Source organism: Chlorocebus sabaeus, chromosome 20 (assembly GCF_047675955.1).
Source record: "Chlorocebus sabaeus isolate Y175 chromosome 20, mChlSab1.0.hap1, whole genome shotgun sequence".
In the NCBI taxonomy this organism is placed as follows: domain Eukaryota; kingdom Metazoa; phylum Chordata; class Mammalia; order Primates; family Cercopithecidae; genus Chlorocebus; species Chlorocebus sabaeus.
In genome coordinates, this window is record NC_132923.1 from 108,519,972 (window position 1) to 108,534,350 (window position 14,379).

Consider the following 14,379-nt stretch of genomic DNA (forward strand, 5'->3'; position numbering starts at 1 on the left):
ATTGCACTCCAGCCTGGTGACAAAGCAAGAGTCCGTCTCAAAAAAATATATATATATATATGCTTGTTATTTTTATATATATATATATATATATATATATATATATATATATATATGCATGCTCGTTACTTGGGTTTATTTCTGACTTTATATATTTAGAAAACAAGGCCGGGCACGGTGGCTCACGCCTGTAATCCCAGCACTTTGGGAGGCCAAGACGGGAGGATCAAGAGGTCAGGAGATCGAATCAAGAGGTAAGGAGATCGAGATCATCCTGGCCAACATGGTGAAACCCCTGTCTCTACTAAAAATAAAAAATTAGGCCAGACGCGGTGGCTCACGCCTGTAATCCCAACACTTTGGGAGGCCGAGGAGAGCGGATCCCTAAGTCGGGAGATCGAGACCATCCTGGCAAACATGGTGAAACCCCGTCTCTACTAAAAATACAAAAAAATTAGCCGGGCGTGGTCGCGGGCACCTGTGGTCCCAGCTACTCAGGAGGCTGAGGCAGGAGAATGGCATGAACCTGGCAGGCGGGGCTTGTAGTAAGCCGAGATCGCGCCACTGCACTCCAGCCTGGGCGACAGAGCGAGACTCCATCTTAAAAAAAAAAAAAACCGCCGGGCGCGGTGGCTCAAGCCTGTAATCCCAGCACTTTGGGAGGCCGAGACGGGCGGATCACGAGGTCAGGAGATCGAGACCATCCTGGCGAACACGGTGAAACCCCGTCTCTACTAAAAATACAAAAAATTAGCTGGGCGAGGTGGCGGGTGCCTGTAGTCCCAGCTACTCGGGAGGCTGAGGCAGGAGAATGGCGTAAACCCGGGAGGCGGAGCTTGCAGTGAGCTGAGATCCGGCCACTGCACTCCAGCCTGGGAGACAGCGAGACTCCGTCTCAAAAAAAAAAAAAAAAAACCATAAAAATAAAAATAAAGGCCGGGCGCCATGGCTCACGCCTGTAATCCCAGCATTTTGGGAGGCCGAGACGGGCGGATCACGAGGTCATAAGATCGAGACCATCCTGGCTAACACTGTGAAACCCCGTCTCTACTAAAAACACAAAAAATTAGCCGGGCGCGGTGGCGGGCACCTGTAGTCCCAGCTACTCGGGAGGCTGAGGCAGGAGAATGGCGTGAACCGGGGAGGCGGAGCTTGCAGTGAGCAGAGATGGTGCCACTGCACTCCAGCCTGGGCGAGAGTGGGAGACTCAGTCTCAAAAAAAAGCAACAAAACAAAACAAACTGCTGATACAAGCGCGTCAGAAAAAGTTAAAATCTCTCTTTTGACAACCCAGTTCCACTACCTGCCTGCTGTTACCAGGGGTTCTTGGGCTCTCAATGCAACAGAAATTAACATGAAGCTAAAAGAGTTTTCCCAGACAAATCTTCATTGGAGCTTATGCCTGGGTATAAGGGAGGCAGCACAAGAGAGCGAGAATTCCCTGACTCTCCGAAAAGAGCTGGTTGAGATTTTTTATTAGGCAAAGCACGTAAAGTGATATCAAGGGTAAGGTATACAGGCTGGGCAGGACAAAGCTTATGAGTGTGGGATATGCAGGTCAGCATATCCTGTTGTAACGATTATCTTTTTCTATTTTTGAGACTGAGTCTTCCTTTGTTGCCCAGGCTGGAGTGCAATGGCACAATCTTGGCCCACTGCAACCTCTGCCTCCTGGATTCTAGTTATTCTCCTGCTTTGCCTCCTGAGTAGCTGGGATTATAGGTGCCCACCACCACGCCCAGCTAATTTTTGTATTTTTCGTAGAAACAACATGGTTTCACCATGTTGGTCAGGCTGGTCTCGAACTCCTGACCTGAGGTGATCCACCCGCCTTGGCCTCCCAAAGTGCTGGGATTACAGGCGTGAGCCACCCACCACGCCCAGCCAATGATTATCTTGAGTACTGGGCTACCTGGTGGTTTGGCTGTCAGCAACAAGGCTTTAAATGAAGTGTTCAGCATTTCTTCCTGAGATGAGACATTTCACAACCTTGGTTGGATAATTTGGATCTCCTAAGGCCAGATCCTAGAATTCTTTTTATTTTATTTATTTATTTATTTATTTATTTATTTATTTATTTATTCAGTCAGTCATTCTGAGAGAGGGTCTCTCTCTGTCGCCCAGGCTGGAGCACATTGGCACAATCTTGGTTCACTGCAGCCTCAAACTCCCAGACTCAAGTGATCCTCCTGCCTCAGCCTCCAGAGTAGCTGGGACTACAGGTGTGCACCACCACACCTGGTTTATTTTATTATTATTATTATTATTTTTTTTGTAGACAAGAGAGCTCACTATGTTGGCCAAGCTCGTTTTGGACTCCTAGGCTCAAGCAATCCTCCTGCCTTGGCCTCCCAAAGTACTGGGATTATAGGTGTAAGCCACAGCGCCCAGCCTCTTTTTTTTTTTTCTTTCTTTTCTTTTCTTTTTTCTTTTTTTTTTTTTTGAGACGGATTACAGGCACCCACCACCACGCCTGGCTATTTTTTTTTTTTTTTTTTTTTTTGTATTTTTGGTAGAGAGAGGGTTTCACTATGTTGGCCAGGCCGGTCTTGAACTCCTGACCTCATGATCCCCCAACCTTGGCCTCCCAAAGTGCTGGGATTACAGGTGTGATCCACCACACCTGGCTTTTTTTTTTCTTTCTTTTTTTCTAGATCCTGGAATTCTTTAAGTAAAGGGCATGATTACACATTATAAGAGCACAAAAGAACAATCTATATAATGGCTATTTTTCTTCGTATGACTAAAGCCTCAGAGTTAATGGGTATAGTGGTGTGGGTTTTTTAAGTGGGAATCCATGAAAGAATGCTCTAGTGCAGGCCGGGCGCGATGGCTCGCGCCTGTAATCCCAGCACTTTGGGAGGCCGAGGCGGGCGGATCACGAAGTCAGGAGATCCAGACCATCCCAGCTAACACAGTGAAACCCCGACTCTACCAAAAATACAAAAAAATTAGCCGGGTGTGGTGGCGGGCAGCTGTAGTCCCAGCTACTCGGGAGGCTGAGGCAGGAGAATGGCATGAACCCGGGAAACGGAGCTTGCAGTGAGCGGAGATCGTGCCACTGCACTCCAGCCTGGGAGACAGAGCGAGACCGGTATCAACAACAAAAACAACAAAAAATGCTCTAGTGCAGGGGTGCCCAGTCTCCAGGTCACAGACCAGAACAAGTCCATGGCCTGTTAGGAACCAGGCCACACAACAGGACGTTAGCCAGCAAAGCTTCATCTGTATTTACAGGGTGCCTATCCCTTGCATTACCGCCTGAGCTCCACCTCCTGTTAGATCAGCCCAGGCATTGGATTCTCATAAGAGCACAAACCCTATTTTGTGAACTCTGCATGTGAGGGACCTAGGTTGTTCACTCCTTATAATAATCTTTTTGGTTTTTTTTTTTTTTGGAGACAGAGTCTCACCCTGTCACCCAGACTGGAGTGCAGTGGTTCGATCTCAGCTCACTGCAACCTCCGCCTCCCAGATTGAAGCAATTTTCATGCCTCAGCTTCCCGAGTAGCTGGGATTACAGGCCCTGCCACCATGCCCAGCTAATTTTTTTGTATTTTGAATAGAGACGGGGTTTTGCCATGTTGGCCAGGCTGGTCTCAAATTCCTGTCCTCAGGTGATCCACCTGCCTCAGCCTCCCAAAGTGTTGGGATTACAGGCATGAGCCACCACGCCTGGCCTCCTTATGAGAATCTAATACCTGATGATCTGTCATTGTCTCCCATCACCCCCAGAGGGGACTGTCTAGTTGCAGGAAAACAAGCTCAAGGCTCCCACTGATTCTACATTATGGTGAGTTATATAATCTTTTCATTATATATTACAATGTTACATTAATAATAATAAAGTGCACAATAAATGTAATGCGCTTGAGTCATCCCAAAACTATCCCCTCTCTGTCCGTGGAAATTGTCTTCCACAAAACCAGTCCCTCGTGCCAAAAAAGGTTGGGAACTGCTGCTCTAGTCTTGGTGAGCTGAAGCCAAGCCCTGTTCTTACTGTCTCAGTGTGACCCAGGGCAAGCCACTGCTCTGTGCAAGCCATTCCCTCACTCCATGTTTACCAGTCTGAAATACATGAGACTTGTTGGAGCTGGAATGGGATTCTTCCCTCATTCCCATATAGGGCCCTGGGGTGGGAGGTGGGAAGAATTAAAGGAAGTGTAAATTGGAGTAACCTTGTCATCTGGCAACCAATCAGTCCCCAAATTCTGTCACTCTATTTTTTCTTTTTTTTGAGACGAAATTTTGCTCCTGTTGCCCGTGCTGGAGTGCAGTGGTACTATCCTGGTCACTGCAACCTTCACCTCCCAGGTTCAAGCGCTCCTCCTGCCTCAGCCTCCCGAGTAGCTAGGATTACAGGCTGGTGCCACCATGCCCAGCTAATTTTTGTATTTTTAGTAGAGATGGGGTTTCACCATGTTGGCCAGGCTGGTCTTCAACTCTTGACCTCAGATGAACCACCAGCTTCGGCCTCCCAAAGTGCTGGGATTACAAGCGTGAGCCACTGCTCCCAGCCTACTCTTATTTCCTTGAGTCCCACTACCCTACTCCAAATCATCTGGAGCTCTGACTTGTCCCAGAACAGTGACCTTGCCACAGTGGGCCATCATAAACATGATTTAGATGGCTAGATAATCCAGACAGTTTAATTTTGAGATGCTCCTACGCTGGGAGTGTCCCAGGCCTCGGACTTACTTTGGTGCCCAGTCCTCAGTATGGAAAGCTTCTTCTGTATGCAGTGATTGGCATCTCTGATAGTGAAACTCACTCCAAGTGTTTTAAGGCCACTTTCTGGGGCTTCCTCTGGATTAATGGGCACCCAAAGTCCTTTCCTACCAGTCTATATATCTTCAACTTAGGATGTTGTGCTCTCAAGCCAAAGATTCATCAGACTGAAAACCTGAGGTTCAACCACGAGTTGCCATATTTCTGGCCGTATCCTACCATCACTGCAATAGTAGTGTAGTGGTTAGGCATTTTGGCTGTAGATTGAAACAAATGGAGCATGATCCCGGCCCCACCTCTTGCTAATTTTATTTATTTATTTATTTATTTATTTATTTATTTATGAGGCGGAGTCTTGCTCTGTCGCCCAGGCTGGAGTGCAGTGGCCGGATCTCAGCTCACTGCAAGCTCCACCTCCCGGGTTCACGCCATTCTCCTGCCTCAGCCTCCCGAGTAGCTGGGACTACAGACGCCCGCCACCTCGCCTGGCTAGTTTTTTGTATTTTTTAGTAGAGACGGGGTTTCACCGGGTTAGCCAGGATGGTCTCGATCTCCTGACCTGGTGATCCGCCCGTCTCGGCCTCCCAAAGTGCTGGGATTACAGGCTTGAGCCACCGTGCCCGGCCGCTAATTATTTATTTAAGTTCTGGGCCTAATGTGGATAGTGCTTCCTTACCCCACAGGATGGTCGTGAGGAAAAAAATAAATTGGAAAGCACTTGGCCCAACGCCTAGCATTCAGTAAATCCTCCAACATGGCAGTTGGAAGCCTTAAAATTATAACTGATAGCTATTAATTTAATATTATTTGCCAGTCACTGTGCTTTGCTCTTTATTAAAAAATTTTATTTTTGGCTGGGTGCGGGGGCTCACACCTGTAATCCCAGCACTTTGGGAGGCCGAGGCAAGCAGATCACCTGAGGTCAGGAGTTCGAGACCAGCCTGACCAACATGGTGAAACCCCATGTCTACTAAAAATACAAAAATTAGCTGGGCATGGTAACACGTGCCTGTAATCCCAGCTACTCAGGAGATTGAGGCATGAGAATTGCTTGAGCCCAGGAGGCAGAGGCTGCAGTGAGCCAAGATTGTGCCACTGCACTGCAGCCTGGGGGACAGAGAGATACTCTGTCTTAAAAAAATGGGGCCAGGCGCGGTGGCTCAAGCCTGTAATCCCAGCACTTTGGGAGGCCGAGGCGGGCGGATCACGAGGTCAGGAGATCGAGACCATCCTGGCTAACACCGTGAAACCCTGTCTCTACTAAAAAAATACAAAAAACTAGCCGGGCGTGGTGGCGGGCGCCTGTAGTCCCAGCTACTCGGGAGGCTGAGGCAGGAGAATGGCGTGAACCCGGGGGGCGGAGCTTGCAGTGAGCCGAGATCACGCCACTGCACTCCAGCCTGGGGCATAGAGCAAGACTGTCTCAAAAAAAAAAAAAAAAAAAGAAAGAGAGAGTAGTCCCTTATCCTCTGTCCCACAGTTCCCACTCCCTTGAGTCGACTATTTCCAAGTCTTTTTCCTAGAACCTACCTGTGTATTTTAAAATATATACTTTCTACTACACTACTTTCTCACTTGCAGTTTCAGGTATTTAGCTGCTGCCCCCTCCCCACATACATAGACACTTATCTCTCCATCTCCTATGTTTTCTTTCTTTCGATTTATTTGTGAATTTTTTATGAGATGGAGTTTTGCTCTTGTCACCCAGGCTGGAGTGCAATGGCGTGATCTTGGCTGACTGCAACCTCTGCCTCCCGGGTTCAAGTGATTCTCCTGCCTCAGCCTCCTGAGTAGCTAGGCTTACAGGCATACGCCACCATGCCCAGCTAATTTTGTATTTTTAGTAGAGATGGGGTTTCTCCATGTTGGTCAGGCTGGTCTCGAACTCCCAACCTCAGGTGATCCGCCTACCTCAGCCTCCCAAAGTGTTGGAATTACAGGCATGAGCCATCATGCCCAGCCTTTTTTTTTTTTTGAGACGGAGTCTCACTCTGTCACCCAGGTTGGAGTGCAATGGCAGGGTCTCTGCTCACTGCAACCTCTGCCTCCTGGGTTCAAGCAATTCTCCTGTCTCAGCCTCCGGGGTAGCTGGAACTGCAGGCACCCATCACCACACCCAGCTAATTTTTGTATTTTTAGTAGAGACGGGGTTTCACCATGTTGGTCAGGCTGGCCTCGAACTCCTGACCTCAGGTGATCCACCCGCCTCAGCCTCCTAAAGTGCTGGGATTACTGGCGTGAGCCACCGTGCCCCGACTTTTTAAAAAACAGTGTCTTGCTCTGTCACCCAGGCTGGAATACAGTGTTATAATCATGGCCCACTGCAGCTTGGATATCCTGGGCTCAAGCTGTCCTCCCACCTCAGCCTCCCTGCTCTCAATAGCTGGGTCTACAGGTGTGCACCACCACACCCAGAATTTTTTTTTTTTTCGGTAGAGATTGGGGGTGGGGAGATGTCTCACTATATTGCCCAGGCTGGTCTCAAACTCCTGCCTTCATGGAATCCTCCCACCTCGGCTTCCCAAAGTGCTGGGATTACAGGTGTGAGCCACCGTGCCCAGCCTTTCTGATATTTTGTTAAAGCACTGTTGAACATCCACATTATCATGACTGTAAGTATTATTTATAGCTGAGCCATATGTTGTATTACATTACATTTATTTCGGGGTAACTAATCCAGGTTAGGAGAGTATGGAGGAAAGGATAAAATTGAAAGTAGGTGATGTGTTTGAATACCCAAAAGATTTATACTTCTGATATATTGGAACTGAATTAATGATTATACAAACAAAACAAAGTAGATTAATAACAAGGCAATTATTAACTACAGGGAATATAAAATGTAAAATAATCATAATAGCAAAGAATTGTAGCGCATTTACTACGTGGTTCTGGGCTCAGGTGGCGGCTGATTAGACTATGCACTTGGTAGCCTCCTGACTTCAAGCAAGTCACTTCAACTGGCAGGGAGTTTCCTGAACGATAGTAGAGCTGATGTGAGGATTAAACAAGCTATTGCATGTAAAGTGCTCAATACAATGCCTACCCTACTTGAAGTCACAATGCATACGAGTTATTAAGAATGAGATACTGGGCCAGGCGCGGTGGCTCACGCCTGTAATCCCAGCACTTTGGGAGGCTGAGGCGGGCGGATCACAAGGTCAGGAGATCGAGACCATGGTGAAACCCCGTCTCTACTAAAAAATAGAAAAAAATTAGCCGGGCGCAGTGGCGGGTACCTGTAGTCCTGGCTACTCAGGAGGCTGAGGCAGGAGAATGGCGTGAACCCGGGAGGCGGAGCTTGCAGTGAGCCGAGATTGCACCACTGCACTCCAGCCTGGGTGACAGAGCGAGACTCCGTCTCAAAAAAAAAAAAAAAAAAAAAAAAAAAAAAGAATGAGCTACTGGCCGGGCATGGTGGCTCACACATGTAATCCCAATACTTTGGGAAGCTGAGGCGGTTGGATCATCTGAGGTTGGGAGTTTGAGACCAGCTTTACCAACATGACAAAACCCTGTCTCTACTAAAAATACAAAAAAATTAGCCGGGCATGGTGGTGCATGCCTGGACTCTTAGCTACTCGGGAGGTAGAGGCAGCAGAATCGCTTGAACCCGGGAGGTGAAGGTTACGGTGAGCCAAGATTGCAGCACTGCACTCCAGCCCAGGCAACAGAGCAAGGCTCTGTTTCCAAAAAAAGAAAAAAAAGAGGAGGTACTGTTTTTTTGTTTGTTTGTGTTTTGTTTGAGAGTCTCTCTCTGTCACCCAGGCTGGAGTGCAGTGGCACAATTTCGGCTCACCGCAACCTCCTCTTCCTGGGTTCAAGCGATTCTCAAGCCTCAGGCTCCTGAGTAGCTGGGACTACAATTGCGTGCCACCATACCCAACTAATTTGTTATATTTTTAGTAGATACAGGGTTTCACCGTGTTGGCCAGGCTGGTCTCACACTCCTGACCTCAGGTGAGCCGCCCACCTCAGCCTCCCTAACTGCTGGGATTACAGGTGTGTGGGCGGCAAGCCACCCAGGTGCCGAGGCAAGAGACTGAAGGCACAAGCTGTTCCAGTATCATAAAGAAAATGCTTAAAATAAGAGGTTATATTAGACACAGAATATAGACATGATTATGTATGAATATTATCAATCATTACCTTGTAGCATTACTCTTTATTCCAATATTATAATAATCTCTCTTCTACAATTATAACCTAGTTTTAAACCAGGCCATACAGAGATAGGAGCTGAAGGGACATGGTGAGAAGTGACCAGAAGACAAGTGTGAGCTCTCTGTCACACCCGGACAGGACCACTAGAGGGCTCCTTGGTCTAGCGGTAATGCCAGTGCCCGGGAATGCACCCATTACTTAGCAGACCTTGGTCTAGCAGTAGCGCCAGTGCCTGGGAAGGCACCCATTACTCATTACTTAGCAGGCCGGGAAAGGGAGTCTCCCTTTCCTCTGGGGAGTTAGAAAAGACTGCTCCACCACTTCTTGTGGAATGCCTGACAGTCAAGCCCGCTGGCAGCCATTTGGAGGCCTAAAAGTCTCCCTGTGATGCTGTGCTTCAGCAGTCATGTTCCTGGTCCACTTTCACGTTCCACCCTGTACACCTTGCTCTGCCTTCTAGATAGCAGTAGCAGAATTAGTGAGAATATTAGTCTTTGATCTCTCCAAGAAATGCATAGAATAATGACATAAGCTGTCCTCTCTCTCTCCGCCTCAACTACCAAACAGGGAAGGGCCCCCTGTCCGGTGGACACGTGATTCGCGTGACCCTTACCTATCATTGGAGATGACTCACACTCCTTACCCTGTCCCCTTGCCTTGTATACAATAAATAACAGCACACCCGGACATTCTGGGTCACTACTGGTCTCCGCATCTTGGCGGTAGTGGTCCCTGGGGCCCAGCTGTCTTTTTTTTTTTTTTTTCACCCCCGAGACAGAATCTCGCTCTGTCGCCCAGGCTGGAGTGCAGTGGTGCGATCTTGGTTTACTGCAAGCTCCCCCTCCTGGGTTCATGCTATTCTCCTGCCTCAGCCTCCTGAGTAGCTGGGACTACAGGCACCTGCCACCACGCCCGGCTAATTTTTTTTTTTTTTTGTATTTTTAGTAGAGACGGGGTTTCACCGTGTTAGCCAGGATGGCTACGGATCTTCCAACCTCGTGATCCGACCGCCTCGGCCACCCAAAGTGCTGGGATTACAGGTGTGAGCCACCGTGCCCGGCCCAGCTATCTTTTCTTCTATTTCTGTCTTGTGTCTTTATTTCTACAATCTCTCGTCTCCACACACGAGAAAAACCCACAGGCCCTGTAGTGCTGGTCCCTACACAGGTGTGAGCCACCACACCTGACCAATAATGAGGTACTTTTGTAGGCGTAGTGGCTCACGCCTGTAATCCCAACATTTTGGGAGGCCAAGGCAGGCAGATCACTTGGGTCCAGGAGTTTGACACCAGCCTGTACATCGTGGCAAAACCTTGTAATTACAAAAAAACACAAAATTAGCCAAGTGTGGTGATACACGCCTACAGTCCCAGCTACTTGGGAGGCTGAGGTGGGAGGATCACCTGAACCTGGGGAAGTCAAGGCTGCAGTGAGTGGTGACTGTGCCACTGCACTCCAGCCTGGGCAACAGAGTAAGACCCTGTCTCAAAAACAAGCAAAAAAGAGGTACTTCCACCCTGCTATATTATATTGCTGAGTTGGAAAACTCCAATAAATATAATCCCAAAGGATTTTTTTTTTTTTGAGACAGTCTCTCTCTGTCGCCCAGGCTGGAGTGCAGTAGCCAGATCTCAGCTCACTGCAAGCTCCGCCTCCCGGGTTCACGCCATTCTCCTGCCTCAGCCTCCTGAGTAGCTGGGACTACAGGCGCCCGCCACCTCGCTCGGCTAGTTTTTTGTATTTTTTAGTTGAGACGGGGTTAGCCAGGATGGTCTCAATCTCCTGACCTGGTGATCCGCCCGTCTCGGCCTCCCAAAGTGCTGGGATTACAGGCTTGAGCCACCGCGCCCGGCCTCCCAAAGGATTTTTTTGGGGGTGGAGTAGCAGACATACAAGCACTTTTTGCAAAGCAAATATTAAAATAGTATATATATACACACACACACACACACACATATATATACACACACACACATATATATACACACACACATATATACACACACACATATATATACACACACACATATATATATATACACACACATATATATATACACAATTTTTTTTTTTGGACGGAGTCTTGCTCTGTCGCCCAGGCTGGAGTGCAGTGGCGCAATCTTGGCTTACTGCAAGCTCCACCTCCTGAGTTCACACCATACCATTCTCCTGCCTCAGCCTCCTGAGCAGCTGGGACTACAGACGCCCACCACTACACCCAGCTAATCTTTTGTATTTTTAGTAGAGACGGGGTTTCACCGTGTTAGCCAGGATGGTCTCGATCTCCTGACCTTGTGATCTGCCCGCCTCTGCTTCCCAGTGTTGGGATTACAGGCATGAGCCACTGCGCCTGGCCTTAAATTTTTTCTTAAATTTATTTTTTTTTTGAAACGAGGTCTCGCTCTGTCACCCAGGCTGCAGTGCAGTGGCCCAATCGTGGCTCACTGCAACCTTTGCCTCCCAAGTTCAAGCAATTCTGTGCCCCAGCCTTCCGAGTAGCTGGGATCACAGGCGCTTGACACTACACCAAGTTTTTTTTTTTTTTTCCCCCAGTAGAGACGGGTTTCACCGTCTTGGCTGGTCTTGAACTCCTGACTTCGTGATCCACCCACCTCGGCCTCCCAAAGTGCTGTGATTACAGGCGTTGAGTCACCGCGCCAGGCCTAATTTATTTTTTGAGATGGAATCTCGCTCTGTCACCTAGGCTGGAGTGTGGTGGCACGATCTCAGCTCACTGCAACCTCCGCCTCCCGGGTTCAAGCAATTCTCCTGCCTCAGCCTTCAGAGTAGCTGGGATTACAGGTGCGCACCACCATGCCCAGCTAATTTTTTGTATTTTTCATACAGACGGGGCTTCATCATGATGGCCAAGCTGGTTTTGAACTCCTGACCTCAAGTGATCCGCCTGCCTTGCCCTCCCAAAGTGCTAGGATTACAGGCATGAGCCACATATTAAATTTTTTTTAACATCATATTCATTTTCCCAAGTCTCTGACATCCAGTAATCCTCCTGGTGCTAATAAAACTTTCCTGTTACCATACACCGATTCTTTGTATCAGCACCGTCCACTGTAACTTTCTGCAATGTGAAATGTGTTGTATTTGCAGTCCCATACCACAAGTACTAGCTTGTCACTACTGACTACTTGAAATGTGGCTTGTACAACTGAGTTTATTTCGTTTTAAAAGTATATTGATTTCGCCAGGCGCGGTGGCTCAAGCCTGTAATCCCAGCACTTTGGGAGGCCGAGACGGGTGGATCACAAGGTCAGGAGATCGAGACCATCCTGGCTAACACAGTGAAACCCCGTCTCTACTAAAAAATACAAAAAACTAGCCGGGCGAGGTGGCAGGCGCCTGTAGTCCCAGCTACTCGGGAGGCTGAGGCAGGAGAATGGCGTGAACCCAGTAGGCGGAGCTTGCAGTGAGCTGAGATCCAGCCACTGCACTCCAGCCTGGGCGACAGAGCGAGACTCCATCTCAAAAAAAAAAAAAAAGTATATTGATTTCAACGTAAATAGCCGCATGTGGCTAGTGACTACTGTGTTGCACAGGTCAGCTCTGTATGATTTTTGTAGGTCAAATGCTTGTGAAAATCTACAGTAGGTTGGGCACGGTGGCTCAAGCCTGTAATCCCAGCACTTTGGGAGGCCGAGACGGGCGGATCACGAGGTCAGGAGATCGAGACCATCCTGGCTAACACAGTGAAACCCCGTCTCTACTAAAAAATACAAAAAACTAGCCGGGCGAGGTAGCGGGCGCCTGTAGTCCCAGCTACTCAGGAGGCTGAGGCAGGAGAATGGCGTAAACCCGGGAGGCGGAGCTTGCAGTGAGCTGAGATCCGGCCACTTCACTCCAGCCTGGGCGACAGAGCAAGATTCCGTCTCAAAAAAAAAAAAAAAAAGAAAATCTACAGTAATATATATTATCGTTAAGAGTTATTGTGTAAGGCGGGTGCGGTGGCTCCACCTGTAATGCTAGCACTTTGGGAGGTGGAGCAGTGTGGATCACCTGACGTCAGGAGTTCTAAACCAGCCTGGCCAACATGGTGAAACCCTGTCTCTACTAAACGTACAAAGCTACTCAGGAGGCTGAAACACGAGAATCATTTGAACCCAGGGGGTGGAGACTGCAGGGAGCCTAGATAGAGCCACTGCACTCCAGCCTGGGCGACAAAGCAAGACTCCATCTCAAAGAAAAAATAATAATAAGGCCAGGCGCAGTGGCTCATGCCTGTAACCCTAGCACTTTGGGAGGCTGAGGAGGGCGGATCACCTGAGGTCAGAAGTTCAGGACCAGCCTGGCCAACATGATGAAACCCTGTCTCTACTAAAAATATAAAAATTAGCCGGGCATAGTGGCGCATGACTGTAATTCCAGTGAACCGGGAAGCTGAGGCAGGAGAATCACTGGAACCCAGGAGGCAGATGCTGCAGTGAGCCAAGGTGGTGCCACTGCACTCCAGACTGCACAACAGAACAAAACACTGTCTCGGCCGAGCGCGGTGGCTCACGCCTGTAATCCCAGCACTATGGGAGGCCGAGGTGGGCGGATCACGAGGTCAGGAGATCGAGACCATCCTGGCTAACACAGTGAAACTCCGTCTCTACTAAAAAATACAAAAAATTAGCCGGGCGAGGTGGCAGGCGCCTGTAGTCCCAGCTACTCGGGAGGCTGAGGCAGGAGAATGGCGTAAACCCGGGAGGCGGAGCTTGCAGTGAGCTGAGATGCGGCCACTGCACTCTAGCCTGGGCGACAGAGCGAGACTCCGTCTCAAAAAAAAAAAAAAAAAAAAAAAAGAACAAAACACTGTCTCAAAAAAAAAGTGCTGGGTGTGGTGGGGTATGCCCTACTTTTTGTTATTATGCAAAAGTGGCTCAGTAAGTATTTCTTTTTTCTTTTTGAGATGGAGTCTCGCTTCTTCACCCAGGCTGAAGTGCAGTGGTGCGATCTCAGTTCACTGCAACCTCCATCTCCTGGGTTCAAGCAATTCTCCTGCCTTAGCCTCCCCAGTAGCTGGGATTACAGGCATGTGCCACCACGCCCAGCTAATTTTTTTTATTTTTAGTAGAGACGGGGTTTCACCATGTTGGACAGGCTGGTCTTAAACTCCTGACCTCAAGTGATCTACCCACCTCGGCCTCCCAAAGTGCTGGAATTACAGGTGTGACCCACTGCACTTGGCCTCAGTAAGCATTTCTGGAGATGGTACTGTATTAAAAAATATAGTATAGTGGGCATGTGGCTCATGCCTGTTATCCCAGCATTTTGGGAGGCTGAGGTGGGCAGATCACAAGGTCAAGAGATCGAGACCATCCTGGCCAACATGGTCTAAAATTTTTGTATTTTTAGTAGAGACAACAACCCTGTCTCTACTAAAAATACAAAAATTTGTTGGGTGTGGTGGCACACACCTGTAATCCCGGCTACTCAGGAGTCTGAGGTAGGAGAATCACTTGAACCCGAGAGGCGGAGGTTGCAATGAGC